This window comes from Schistocerca americana, unplaced genomic scaffold, assembly GCF_021461395.2.
Source record: "Schistocerca americana isolate TAMUIC-IGC-003095 unplaced genomic scaffold, iqSchAmer2.1 HiC_scaffold_1172, whole genome shotgun sequence".
Classification (NCBI taxonomy): Eukaryota; Metazoa; Arthropoda; class Insecta; order Orthoptera; family Acrididae; genus Schistocerca; species Schistocerca americana.
The window spans coordinates 25364-37998 of NW_025725234.1; the positions used below are offsets into that span (position 1 = coordinate 25364).

General features: G+C 54.4%; 21 non-coding genes across 21 annotated transcripts; all 21 read right to left on the reverse strand.

The window, feature by feature from the left end:
- Nucleotides 1–248: 248 nt before the first annotated feature.
- Trnal-uag lies at nt 249–330 on the reverse strand. Its single transcript has one exon. It is a non-coding gene; the product is annotated as a tRNA-Leu (tRNA).
- A 748-nt stretch (nt 331–1078) lies between these two features.
- Nucleotides 1079–1150, reverse strand: Trnah-gug. Its single transcript has one exon. It is a non-coding gene; the product is annotated as a tRNA-His (tRNA).
- Nucleotides 1151–1536: 386 nt separating this feature from the next.
- On the reverse strand, nt 1537–1608 carry Trnae-cuc. Its single transcript has one exon. It is a non-coding gene; the product is annotated as a tRNA-Glu (tRNA).
- Nucleotides 1609–2055: 447 nt separating this feature from the next.
- Nucleotides 2056–2137, reverse strand: Trnal-uag. The gene has a single exon. It is a non-coding gene; the product is annotated as a tRNA-Leu (tRNA).
- A 748-nt stretch (nt 2138–2885) lies between these two features.
- Trnah-gug lies at nt 2886–2957 on the reverse strand. Its single transcript has one exon. It is a non-coding gene; the product is annotated as a tRNA-His (tRNA).
- A 386-nt stretch (nt 2958–3343) lies between these two features.
- On the reverse strand, nt 3344–3415 carry Trnae-cuc. Its single transcript has one exon. It is a non-coding gene; the product is annotated as a tRNA-Glu (tRNA).
- Nucleotides 3416–3862: 447 nt separating this feature from the next.
- On the reverse strand, nt 3863–3944 carry Trnal-uag. Its single transcript has one exon. It is a non-coding gene; the product is annotated as a tRNA-Leu (tRNA).
- Nucleotides 3945–4692: 748 nt separating this feature from the next.
- Trnah-gug lies at nt 4693–4764 on the reverse strand. The gene has a single exon. It is a non-coding gene; the product is annotated as a tRNA-His (tRNA).
- A 386-nt stretch (nt 4765–5150) lies between these two features.
- Trnae-cuc lies at nt 5151–5222 on the reverse strand. Its single transcript has one exon. It is a non-coding gene; the product is annotated as a tRNA-Glu (tRNA).
- Nucleotides 5223–5669: 447 nt separating this feature from the next.
- Nucleotides 5670–5751, reverse strand: Trnal-uag. The gene has a single exon. It is a non-coding gene; the product is annotated as a tRNA-Leu (tRNA).
- Nucleotides 5752–6499: 748 nt separating this feature from the next.
- On the reverse strand, nt 6500–6571 carry Trnah-gug. Its single transcript has one exon. It is a non-coding gene; the product is annotated as a tRNA-His (tRNA).
- Nucleotides 6572–6956: 385 nt separating this feature from the next.
- Trnae-cuc lies at nt 6957–7028 on the reverse strand. Its single transcript has one exon. It is a non-coding gene; the product is annotated as a tRNA-Glu (tRNA).
- A 445-nt stretch (nt 7029–7473) lies between these two features.
- On the reverse strand, nt 7474–7555 carry Trnal-uag. The gene has a single exon. It is a non-coding gene; the product is annotated as a tRNA-Leu (tRNA).
- A 748-nt stretch (nt 7556–8303) lies between these two features.
- Trnah-gug lies at nt 8304–8375 on the reverse strand. The gene has a single exon. It is a non-coding gene; the product is annotated as a tRNA-His (tRNA).
- A 388-nt stretch (nt 8376–8763) lies between these two features.
- Nucleotides 8764–8835, reverse strand: Trnae-cuc. The gene has a single exon. It is a non-coding gene; the product is annotated as a tRNA-Glu (tRNA).
- Nucleotides 8836–9282: 447 nt separating this feature from the next.
- Trnal-uag lies at nt 9283–9364 on the reverse strand. The gene has a single exon. It is a non-coding gene; the product is annotated as a tRNA-Leu (tRNA).
- Nucleotides 9365–10112: 748 nt separating this feature from the next.
- Trnah-gug lies at nt 10113–10184 on the reverse strand. Its single transcript has one exon. It is a non-coding gene; the product is annotated as a tRNA-His (tRNA).
- Nucleotides 10185–10570: 386 nt separating this feature from the next.
- Nucleotides 10571–10641, reverse strand: Trnae-cuc. Its single transcript has one exon. It is a non-coding gene; the product is annotated as a tRNA-Glu (tRNA).
- Nucleotides 10642–11088: 447 nt separating this feature from the next.
- On the reverse strand, nt 11089–11170 carry Trnal-uag. The gene has a single exon. It is a non-coding gene; the product is annotated as a tRNA-Leu (tRNA).
- Nucleotides 11171–11919: 749 nt separating this feature from the next.
- Trnah-gug lies at nt 11920–11991 on the reverse strand. The gene has a single exon. It is a non-coding gene; the product is annotated as a tRNA-His (tRNA).
- A 386-nt stretch (nt 11992–12377) lies between these two features.
- Trnae-cuc lies at nt 12378–12449 on the reverse strand. The gene has a single exon. It is a non-coding gene; the product is annotated as a tRNA-Glu (tRNA).
- Between the last annotated feature and the right edge of the window lie 186 nt (nt 12450–12635).

Here is a 12635-nt window from a genome sequence, read left to right on the forward strand (position 1 = left end):
ACCAAGCAGACGCTCACGCCTTGTTGTGCTGTTTCCTTTGCGGGCAACGAGTGCATCTGCCTTCGACACAGGGAACATTACACGTTTGGCAGCTGTGGGATTGGAACCCACGCCTCCGAAGAGAATGGTGCCTGAAACCAGCGCCTTAGACCGCTCGGCCACGCTACCTACACAACACGCGCGTCACAAGAGCTGCGTCCCACCCCACGAGAACACACCGCAACGGCACAAAAATGAGACGTAAAAAGTGGCAACGGTGGGATTCGAACCCACGCCTCCGAAGAGACTGGTGCCTAAAACCAGCGCCTTAGACCGCTCGGCCACGTTACCATGGGAGCAGCAGCCGCAAAACGTTTCCTTTGTACTACAAAGATCACTTCGAAATGGAAGTATCTTGGCAATCGCCGTGCCATGTATTTCCACTGCTCTCCCACTGGAAGCGTCTCTTTAGGCCATCCACAGCAAGAAAAAGCCGTGCCCGCCGTATGGTAGCGACGCCACTTGTCTGTAGCTGTCGCAGTTAAGGAGACAGCGTCAAGAGACGTTTTCGTGCCGTGACCAGGTTTCGAACCTGGGCTTTCCGTAACCACTAAAGTATCGTAGCTGTAACTGTCAGGCGGAGCTAGAATGCTCCATGTATCAAACATTTTGTGAGCTCAAGGAGGTTACACTTGAAGAAAAAGCGGCAGGTTAACGCGATCGCAGCAAAACCCCCGGCAGCTACGGGATTCGAAACCGCGCCTACAGAGAGACTGGTGCCTTAAACCAGCGCCTTAAAGCGCTCGGCCACGCTACATGCGCTGCTTGGTGCGCCAGTGTTCCTAGCATTTGTACAAACAGTGCACGCCACAGCTTCCTGTTCTGCTGGGACTGGCTGCTCACCCATCGCACTTCAAACAACTGCCCTTTTCGACTACAGAGAGCAGCGGACGTCTGCGCTCAGTGGGGCGACATTACGTGCTGGGGATGAAGTGGTAGGGCAAACTGCGGCCTACGGAACACGAGTGAAAAAATCAAGAGAGTACTGTCATTTCGAGTACTCGTCATTGCAACGGCAGCAAGGCAAAACTTTCAAAATTGCCGTGACCAGGATTCGAACCTGGGTTATTGCGGCCACAACGCAATGTCCTAACCACTAGACGATCACGGCCATGGCCACGGAGGCGCCCGCGAAGGCAGCTGGCTCGAATGCAAGTGGCGATACCCAGCAAAGCCTAGGCCAAGGTGTACGCCACAGCAGTGTCAGACACGGTCTCCATCACATGTATACGAGCAAATGAACGTGCCTGCGCTGTCAGGACACTAACTACAGTGGTTAGCTGCATTCACCTCCGTGGCAATGTCTTGCAGTCCTCCAAGCCTCTTGACTACAGGTACCGGTATGTGGCTCGATAACAAGTGGATAGACGCCGCATCTCTCTCGCCGTCAGGTGTTGCCGCGAGTCATACTTAACGTAGCTTTGTGCACGCGTCAGCGTAGCGTCAGTCGAGCAAAGTCGAGACAAGTCGCATAAGAGGAGCAATAAAAACGCGCAATTCCGGTACCGGGAATCGAACCCGGGCCTCCTGGGTGAGAGCCAGGTATCCTAGCCACTAGACCACACCGGATAACGACGGCAGCGCTCTTTCCAGCGAACGCAGCAGCCACCCACGGTTAACTGACGACAACTGCAAAAAATCCACTCTCTCACGTTATATAGAACGGCGCGCTCCGGACGCATTTTGTGGAGACGGACGCCAGCAATGATGAGAGCAAAAGGTGCCTACAAATCCCGTCGTTGCACCACGCACTGTTCTACGACAATTCACCAAGCAGACGCTCACGCCTTGTTGTGCTGTTTCCTTTGCGGGCAACGAGTGCATCTGCCTTCGACACAGGGAACATTACACGTTTGGCAGCTGTGGGATTGGAACCCACGCCTCCGAAGAGAATGGTGCCTGAAACCAGCGCCTTAGACCGCTCGGCCACGCTACCTACACAACACGCGCGTCACAAGAGCTGCGTCCCACCCCACGAGAACACACCGCAACGGCACAAAAATGAGACGTAAAAAGTGGCAACGGTGGGATTCGAACCCACGCCTCCGAAGAGACTGGTGCCTAAAACCAGCGCCTTAGACCGCTCGGCCACGTTACCATGGGAGCAGCAGCCGCAAAACGTTTCCTTTGTACTACAAAGATCACTTCGAAATGGAAGTATCTTGGCAATCGCCGTGCCATGTATTTCCACTGCTCTCCCACTGGAAGCGTCTCTTTAGGCCATCCACAGCAAGAAAAAGCCGTGCCCGCCGTATGGTAGCGACGCCACTTGTCTGTAGCTGTCGCAGTTAAGGAGACAGCGTCAAGAGACGTTTTCGTGCCGTGACCAGGTTTCGAACCTGGGCTTTCCGTAACCACTAAAGTATCGTAGCTGTAACTGTCAGGCGGAGCTAGAATGCTCCATGTATCAAACATTTTGTGAGCTCAAGGAGGTTACACTTGAAGAAAAAGCGGCAGGTTAACGCGATCGCAGCAAAACCCCCGGCAGCTACGGGATTCGAAACCGCGCCTACAGAGAGACTGGTGCCTTAAACCAGCGCCTTAAAGCGCTCGGCCACGCTACATGCGCTGCTTGGTGCGCCAGTGTTCCTAGCATTTGTACAAACAGTGCACGCCACAGCTTCCTGTTCTGCTGGGACTGGCTGCTCACCCATCGCACTTCAAACAACTGCCCTTTTCGACTACAGAGAGCAGCGGACGTCTGCGCTCAGTGGGGCGACATTACGTGCTGGGGATGAAGTGGTAGGGCAAACTGCGGCCTACGGAACACGAGTGAAAAAATCAAGAGAGTACTGTCATTTCGAGTACTCGTCATTGCAACGGCAGCAAGGCAAAACTTTCAAAATTGCCGTGACCAGGATTCGAACCTGGGTTATTGCGGCCACAACGCAATGTCCTAACCACTAGACGATCACGGCCATGGCCACGGAGGCGCCCGCGAAGGCAGCTGGCTCGAATGCAAGTGGCGATACCCAGCAAAGCCTAGGCCAAGGTGTACGCCACAGCAGTGTCAGACACGGTCTCCATCACATGTATACGAGCAAATGAACGTGCCTGCGCTGTCAGGACACTAACTACAGTGGTTAGCTGCATTCACCTCCGTGGCAATGTCTTGCAGTCCTCCAAGCCTCTTGACTACAGGTACCGGTATGTGGCTCGATAACAAGTGGATAGACGCCGCATCTCTCTCGCCGTCAGGTGTTGCCGCGAGTCATACTTAACGTAGCTTTGTGCACGCGTCAGCGTAGCGTCAGTCGAGCAAAGTCGAGACAAGTCGCATAAGAGGAGCAATAAAAACGCGCAATTCCGGTACCGGGAATCGAACCCGGGCCTCCTGGGTGAGAGCCAGGTATCCTAGCCACTAGACCACACCGGATAACGACGGCAGCGCTCTTTCCAGCGAACGCAGCAGCCACCCACGGTTAACTGACGACAACTGCAAAAAATCCACTCTCTCACGTTATATAGAACGGCGCGCTCCGGACGCATTTTGTGGAGACGGACGCCAGCAATGATGAGAGCAAAAGGTGCCTACAAATCCCGTCGTTGCACCACGCACTGTTCTACGACAATTCACCAAGCAGACGCTCACGCCTTGTTGTGCTGTTTCCTTTGCGGGCAACGAGTGCATCTGCCTTCGACACAGGGAACATTACACGTTTGGCAGCTGTGGGATTGGAACCCACGCCTCCGAAGAGAATGGTGCCTGAAACCAGCGCCTTAGACCGCTCGGCCACGCTACCTACACAACACGCGCGTCACAAGAGCTGCGTCCCACCCCACGAGAACACACCGCAACGGCACAAAAATGAGACGTAAAAAGTGGCAACGGTGGGATTCGAACCCACGCCTCCGAAGAGACTGGTGCCTAAAACCAGCGCCTTAGACCGCTCGGCCACGTTACCATGGGAGCAGCAGCCGCAAAACGTTTCCTTTGTACTACAAAGATCACTTCGAAATGGAAGTATCTTGGCAATCGCCGTGCCATGTATTTCCACTGCTCTCCCACTGGAAGCGTCTCTTTAGGCCATCCACAGCAAGAAAAAGCCGTGCCCGCCGTATGGTAGCGACGCCACTTGTCTGTAGCTGTCGCAGTTAAGGAGACAGCGTCAAGAGACGTTTTCGTGCCGTGACCAGGTTTCGAACCTGGGCTTTCCGTAACCACTAAAGTATCGTAGCTGTAACTGTCAGGCGGAGCTAGAATGCTCCATGTATCAAACATTTTGTGAGCTCAAGGAGGTTACACTTGAAGAAAAAGCGGCAGGTTAACGCGATCGCAGCAAAACCCCCGGCAGCTACGGGATTCGAAACCGCGCCTACAGAGAGACTGGTGCCTTAAACCAGCGCCTTAAAGCGCTCGGCCACGCTACATGCGCTGCTTGGTGCGCCAGTGTTCCTAGCATTTGTACAAACAGTGCACGCCACAGCTTCCTGTTCTGCTGGGACTGGCTGCTCACCCATCGCACTTCAAACAACTGCCCTTTTCGACTACAGAGAGCAGCGGACGTCTGCGCTCAGTGGGGCGACATTACGTGCTGGGGATGAAGTGGTAGGGCAAACTGCGGCCTACGGAACACGAGTGAAAAAATCAAGAGAGTACTGTCATTTCGAGTACTCGTCATTGCAACGGCAGCAAGGCAAAACTTTCAAAATTGCCGTGACCAGGATTCGAACCTGGGTTATTGCGGCCACAACGCAATGTCCTAACCACTAGACGATCACGGCCATGGCCACGGAGGCGCCCGCGAAGGCAGCTGGCTCGAATGCAAGTGGCGATACCCAGCAAAGCCTAGGCCAAGGTGTACGCCACAGCAGTGTCAGACACGGTCTCCATCACATGTATACGAGCAAATGAACGTGCCTGCGCTGTCAGGACACTAACTACAGTGGTTAGCTGCATTCACCTCCGTGGCAATGTCTTGCAGTCCTCCAAGCCTCTTGACTACAGGTACCGGTATGTGGCTCGATAACAAGTGGATAGACGCCGCATCTCTCTCGCCGTCAGGTGTTGCCGCGAGTCATACTTAACGTAGCTTTGTGCACGCGTCAGCGTAGCGTCAGTCGAGCAAAGTCGAGACAAGTCGCATAAGAGGAGCAATAAAAACGCGCAATTCCGGTACCGGGAATCGAACCCGGGCCTCCTGGGTGAGAGCCAGGTATCCTAGCCACTAGACCACACCGGATAACGACGGCAGCGCTCTTTCCAGCGAACGCAGCAGCCACCCACGGTTAACTGACGACAACTGCAAAAAATCCACTCTCTCACGTTATATAGAACGGCGCGCTCCGGACGCATTTTGTGGAGACGGACGCCAGCAATGATGAGAGCAAAAGGTGCCTACAAATCCCGTCGTTGCACCACGCACTGTTCTACGACAATTCACCAAGCAGACGCTCACGCCTTGTTGTGCTGTTTCCTTTGCGGGCAACGAGTGCATCTGCCTTCGACACAGGGAACATTACACGTTTGGCAGCTGTGGGATTGGAACCCACGCCTCCGAAGAGAATGGTGCCTGAAACCAGCGCCTTAGACCGCTCGGCCACGCTACCTACACAACACGCGCGTCACAAGAGCTGCGTCCCACCCCACGAGAACACACCGCAACGGCACAAAAATGAGACGTAAAAAGTGGCAACGGTGGGATTCGAACCCACGCCTCCGAAGAGACTGGTGCCTAAAACCAGCGCCTTAGACCGCTCGGCCACGTTACCATGGGAGCAGCAGCCGCAAAACGTTTCCTTTGTACTACAAAGATCACTTCGAAATGGAAGTATCTTGGCAATCGCCGTGCCATGTATTTCCACTGCTCTCCCACTGGAAGCGTCTCTTTAGGCCATCCACAGCAAGAAAAAGCCGTGCCCGCCGTATGGTAGCGACGCCACTTGTCTGTAGCTGTCGCAGTTAAGGAGACAGCGTCAAGAGACGTTTTCGTGCCGTGACCAGGTTTCGAACCTGGGCTTTCCGTAACCACTAAAGTATCGTAGCTGTAACTGTCAGGCGGAGCTAGAATGCTCCATGTATCAAACATTTTGTGAGCTCAAGGAGGTTACACTTGAAGAAAAAGCGGCAGGTTAACGCGATCGCAGCAAAACCCCCGGCAGCTACGGGATTCGAAACCGCGCCTACAGAGAGACTGGTGCCTTAAACCAGCGCCTTAAAGCGCTCGGCCACGCTACATGCGCTGCTTGGTGCGCCAGTGTTCCTAGCATTTGTACAAACAGTGCACGCCACAGCTTCCTGTTCTGCTGGGACTGGCTGCTCACCCATCGCACTTCAAACAACTGCCCTTTTCGACTACAGAGAGCAGCGGACGTCTGCGCTCAGTGGGGCGACATTACGTGCTGGGGATGAAGTGGTAGGGCAAACTGCGGCCTACGGAACACGAGTGAAAAAATCAAGAGAGTACTGTCATTTCGAGTACTCGTCATTGCAACGGCAGCAAGGCAAAACTTTCAAAATTGCCGTGACCAGGATTCGAACCTGGGTTATTGCGGCCACAACGCAATGTCCTAACCACTAGACGATCACGGCCATGGCCACGGAGGCGCCCGCGAAGGCAGCTGGCTCGAATGCAAGTGGCGATACCCAGCAAAGCCTAGGCCAAGGTGTACGCCACAGCAGTGTCAGACACGGTCTCCATCACATGTATACGAGCAAATGAACGTGCCTGCGCTGTCAGGACACTAACTACAGTGGTTAGCTGCATTCACCTCCGTGGCAATGTCTTGCAGTCCTCCAAGCCTCTTGACTACAGGTACCGGTATGTGGCTCGATAACAAGTGGATAGACGCCGCATCTCTCTCGCCGTCAGGTGTTGCCGCGAGTCATACTTAACGTAGCTTTGTGCACGCGTCAGCGTAGCGTCAGTCGAGCAAAGTCGAGACAAGTCGCATAAGAGAGCAATAAAAACGCGCAATTCCGGTACCGGGAATCGAACCCGGGCCTCCTGGGTGAGAGCCAGGTATCCTAGCCACTAGACCACACCGGATAACGACGGCAGCGCTCTTTCCAGCGAACGCAGCAGCCACCCACGGTTAACTGACGACAACTGCAAAAAATCCACTCTCTCACGTTATATAGAACGGCGCGCTCCGGACGCATTTTGTGGAGACGGACGCCAGCAATGATGAGAGCAAAAGGTGCCTACAAATCCCGTCGTTGCACCACGCACTGTTCTACGACAATTCACCAAGCAGACGCTCACGCCTTGTTGTGCTGTTTCCTTTGCGGGCAACGAGTGCATCTGCCTTCGACACAGGAACATTACACGTTTGGCAGCTGTGGGATTGGAACCCACGCCTCCGAAGAGAATGGTGCCTGAAACCAGCGCCTTAGACCGCTCGGCCACGCTACCTACACAACACGCGCGTCACAAGAGCTGCGTCCCACCCCACGAGAACACACCGCAACGGCACAAAATGAGACGTAAAAAGTGGCAACGGTGGGATTCGAACCCACGCCTCCGAAGAGACTGGTGCCTAAAACCAGCGCCTTAGACCGCTCGGCCACGTTACCATGGGAGCAGCAGCCGCAAAACGTTTCCTTTGTACTACAAAGATCACTTCGAAATGGAAGTATCTTGGCAATCGCCGTGCCATGTATTTCCACTGCTCTCCCACTGGAAGCGTCTCTTTAGGCCATCCACAGCAAGAAAAAGCCGTGCCCGCCGTATGGTAGCGACGCCACTTGTCTGTAGCTGTCGCAGTTAAGGAGACAGCGTCAAGAGACGTTTTCGTGCCGTGACCAGGTTTCGAACCTGGGCTTTCCGTAACCACTAAAGTATCGTAGCTGTAACTGTCAGGCGGAGCTAGAATGCTCCATGTATCAAACATTTTGTGAGCTCAAGGAGGTTACACTTGAAGAAAAAGCGGCAGGTTAACGCGATCGCAGCAAAACCCCCGGCAGCTACGGGATTCGAAACCGCGCCTACAGAGAGACTGGTGCCTTAAACCAGCGCCTTAAAGCGCTCGGCCACGCTACATGCGCTGCTTGGTGCGCCAGTGTTCCTAGCATTTGTACAAACAGTGCACGCCACAGCTTCCTGTTCTGCTGGGACTGGCTGCTCACCCATCGCACTTCAAACAACTGCCCTTTTCGACTACAGAGAGCAGCGGACGTCTGCGCTCAGTGGGGCGACATTACGTGCTGGGGATGAAGTGGTAGGGCAAACTGCGGCCTACGGAACACGAGTGAAAAAATCAAGAGAGTACTGTCATTTCGAGTACTCGTCATTGCAACGGCAGCAAGGCAAAACTTTCAAAATTGCCGTGACCAGGATTCGAACCTGGGTTATTGCGGCCACAACGCAATGTCCTAACCACTAGACGATCACGGCCATGGCCACGGAGGCGCCCGCGAAGGCAGCTGGCTCGAATGCAAGTGGCGATACCCAGCAAAGCCTAGGCCAAGGTGTACGCCACAGCAGTGTCAGACACGGTCTCCATCACATGTATACGAGCAAATGAACGTGCCTGCGCTGTCAGGACACTAACTACAGTGGTTAGCTGCATTCACCTCCGTGGCAATGTCTTGCAGTCCTCCAAGCCTCTTGACTACAGGTACCGGTATGTGGCTCGATAACAAGTGGATAGACGCCGCATCTCTCTCTCGCCGTCAGGTGTTGCCGCGAGTCATACTTAACGTAGCTTTGTGCACGCGTCAGCGTAGCGTCAGTCGAGCAAAGTCGAGACAAGTCGCATAAGAGGAGCAATAAAAACGCGCAATTCCGGTACCGGGAATCGAACCCGGGCCTCCTGGGTGAGAGCCAGGTATCCTAGCCACTAGACCACACCGGATAACGACGGCAGCGCTCTTTCCAGCGAACGCAGCAGCCACCCACGGTTAACTGACGACAACTGCAAAAAATCCACTCTCTCACGTTATATAGAACGGCGCGCTCCGGACGCATTTTGTGGAGACGGACGCCAGCAATGATGAGAGCAAAAGGTGCCTACAAATCCCGTCGTTGCACCACGCACTGTTCTACGACAATTCACCAAGCAGACGCTCACGCCTTGTTGTGCTGTTTCCTTTGCGGGCAACGAGTGCATCTGCCTTCGACACAGGGAACATTACACGTTTGGCAGCTGTGGGATTGGAACCCACGCCTCCGAAGAGAATGGTGCCTGAAACCAGCGCCTTAGACCGCTCGGCCACGCTACCTACACAACACGCGCGTCACAAGAGCTGCGTCCCACCCCACGAGAACACACCGCAACGGCACAAAAATGAGACGTAAAAAGTGGCAACGGTGGGATTCGAACCCACGCCTCCGAAGAGACTGGTGCCTAAAACCAGCGCCTTAGACCGCTCGGCCACGTTACCATGGGAGCAGCAGCCGCAAAACGTTTCCTTTGTACTACAAAGATCACTTCGAAATGGAAGTATCTTGGCAATCGCCGTGCCATGTATTTCCACTGCTCTCCCACTGGAAGCGTCTCTTTAGGCCATCCACAGCAAGAAAAAGCCGTGCCCGCCGTATGGTAGCGACGCCACTTGTCTGTAGCTGTCGCAGTTAAGGAGACAGCGTCAAGAGACGTTTTCGTGCCGTGACCAGGTTTCGAACCTGGGCTTTCCGTAACCACTAAAGTATCGTAGCTGTAACTGTCAGGCGGAGCTAGAATGCTCCATGTATCAAACATTTTGTGAGCTCAAGGAGGTTACACTTGAAGAAAAAGCGGCAGGTTAACGCGATCGCAGCAAAACCCCCGGCAGCTACGGGATTCGAAACCGCGCCTACAGAGAGACTGGTGCCTTAAACCAGCGCCTTAAAGCGCTCGGCCACGCTACATGCGCTGCTTGGTGCGCCAGTGTTCCTAGCATTTGTACAAACAGTGCACGCCACAGCTTCCTGTTCTGCTGGGACTGGCTGCTCACCCATCGCACTTCAAACAACTGCCCTTTTCGACTACAGAGAGCAGCGGACGTCTGCGCTCAGTGGGGCGACATTACGTGCTGGGGATGAAGTGGTAGGGCAAACTGCGGCCTACGGAACACGAGTGAAAAAATCAAGAGAGTACTGTCATTTCGAGTACTCGTCATTGCAACGGCAGCAAGGCAAAACTTTCAAAATTGCCGTGACCAGGATTCGAACCTGGGTTATTGCGGCCACAACGCAATGTCCTAACCACTAGACGATCACGGCCATGGCCACGGAGGCGCCCGCGAAGGCAGCTGGCTCGAATGCAAGTGGCGATACCCAGCAAAGCCTAGGCCAAGGTGTACGCCACAGCAGTGTCAGACACGGTCTCCATCACATGTATACGAGCAAATGAACGTGCCTGCGCTGTCAGGACACTAACTACAGTGGTTAGCTGCATTCACCTCCGTGGCAATGTCTTGCAGTCCTCCAAGCCTCTTGACTACAGGTACCGGTATGTGGCTCGATAACAAGTGGATAGACGCCGCATCTCTCTCGCCGTCAGGTGTTGCCGCGAGTCATACTTAACGTAGCTTTGTGCACGCGTCAGCGTAGCGTCAGTCGAGCAAAGTCGAGACAAGTCGCATAAGAGGAGCAATAAAAACGCGCAATTCCGGTACCGGGATCGAACCCGGGCCTCCTGGGTGAGAGCCAGGTATCCTAGCCACTAGACCACACCGGATAACGACGGCAGCGCTCTTTCCAGCGAACGCAGCAGCCACCCACGGTTAACTGACGACAACTGCAAAAAATCCACTCTCTCACGTTATATAGAACGGCGCGCTCCGGACGCATTTTGTGGAGACGGACGCCAGCAATGATGAGAGCAAAAGGTGCCTACAAATCCCGTCGTTGCACCACGCACTGTTCTACGACAATTCACCAAGCAGACGCTCACGCCTTGTTGTGCTGTTTCCTTTGCGGGCAACGAGTGCATCTGCCTTCGACACAGGGAACATTACACGTTTGGCAGCTGTGGATTGGAACCCACGCCTCCGAAGAGAATGGTGCCCTGAAACCAGCGCCTTAGACCGCTCGGCCACGCTACCTACACAACACGCGCGTCACAAGAGCTGCGTCCCACCCCACGAGAACACACCGCAACGGCACAAAAATGAGACGTAAAAAGTGGCAACGGTGGGATTCGAACCCACGCCTCCGAAGAGACTGGTGCCTAAAACCAGCGCCTTAGACCGCTCGGCCACGTTACCATGGGAGCAGCAGCCGCAAAACGTTTCCTTTGTACTACAAAGATCACTTCGAAATGGAAGTATCTTGGCAATCGCCGTGCCATGTATTTCCACTGCTCTCCCACTGGAAGCGTCTCTTTAGGCCATCCACAGCAAGAAAAAGCCGTGCCCGCCGTATGGTAGCGACGCCACTTGTCTGTAGCTGTCGCAGTTAAGGAGACAGCGTCAAGAGACGTTTTCGTGCCGTGACCAGGTTTCGAACCTGGGCTTTCCGTAACCACTAAAGTATCGTAGCTGTAACTGTCAGGCGGAGCTAGAATGCTCCATGTATCAAACATTTTGTGAGCTCAAGGAGGTTACACTTGAAGAAAAAGCGGCAGGTTAACGCGATCGCAGCAAAACCCCCGGCAGCTACGGGATTCGAAACCGCGCCTACAGAGAGACTGGTGCCTTAAACCAGCGCCTTAAAGCGCTCGGCCACGCCTACATGCGCTGCTTGGTGCGCCAGTGTTCCTAGCATTTGTACAAACAGTGCACGCCACAGCTTCCTGTTCTGCTGGGACTGGCTGCTCACCCATCGCACTTCAAACAACTGCCCTTTTCGACTACAGAGAGCAGCGGACGTCTGCGCTCAGTGGGGCGACATTACGTGCTGGGGATGAAGTGGTAGGGCAAACTGCGGCCTACGGAACACGAGTGAAAAAATCAAGAGAGTACTGTCATTTCGAGTACTCGTCATTGCAACGGCAGCAAGGCAAAACTTTCAAAATTGCCGTGACCAGGATTCGAACCTGGGTTATTGCGGCCACAACGCAATGTCCTAACCACTAGACGATCACGGCCATGGCCACGGAGGCGCCCGCGAAGGCAGCTGGCTCGAATGCAAGTGGCGATACCCAGCAAAGCCTAGGCCAAGGTGTACGCCACAGCAGTGTCAGACACGGTCTCCATCACATGTATACGAGCAAATGAACGTGCCTGCGCTGTCAGGACACTAACTACAGTGGTTAGCTGCATTCACCTCCGTGGCAATGTCTTGCAGTCCTCCAAGCCTCTTGACTACAGGTACCGGTATGTGGCTCGATAACAAGTGGATAGACGCCGCATCTCTCTCGCCGTCAGGTGTTGCCGCGAGTCATACTTAACGTAGCTTTGTGCACGCGTCAGCGTAGCGTCAGTCGAGCAAAGTCGAGACAAGTCGCATAAGAGGAGCAATAAAAACGCGCAATTCCGGTACCGGGAATCGAACCCGGGCCTCCTGGGTGAGAGCCAGGTATCCTAGCCACTAGACCACACCGGATAACGACGGCAGCGCTCTTTCCAGCGAACGCAGCAGCCACCCACGGTTAACTGACGACAACTGCAAAAAATCCACTCTCTCACGTTATATAGAACGGCGCGCTCCGACGCATTTTGTGGAGACGGACGCCAGCAATGATGAGAGCAAAAGGTGCCTACAAATCCCGTCGTTGCACCACGCACTGTT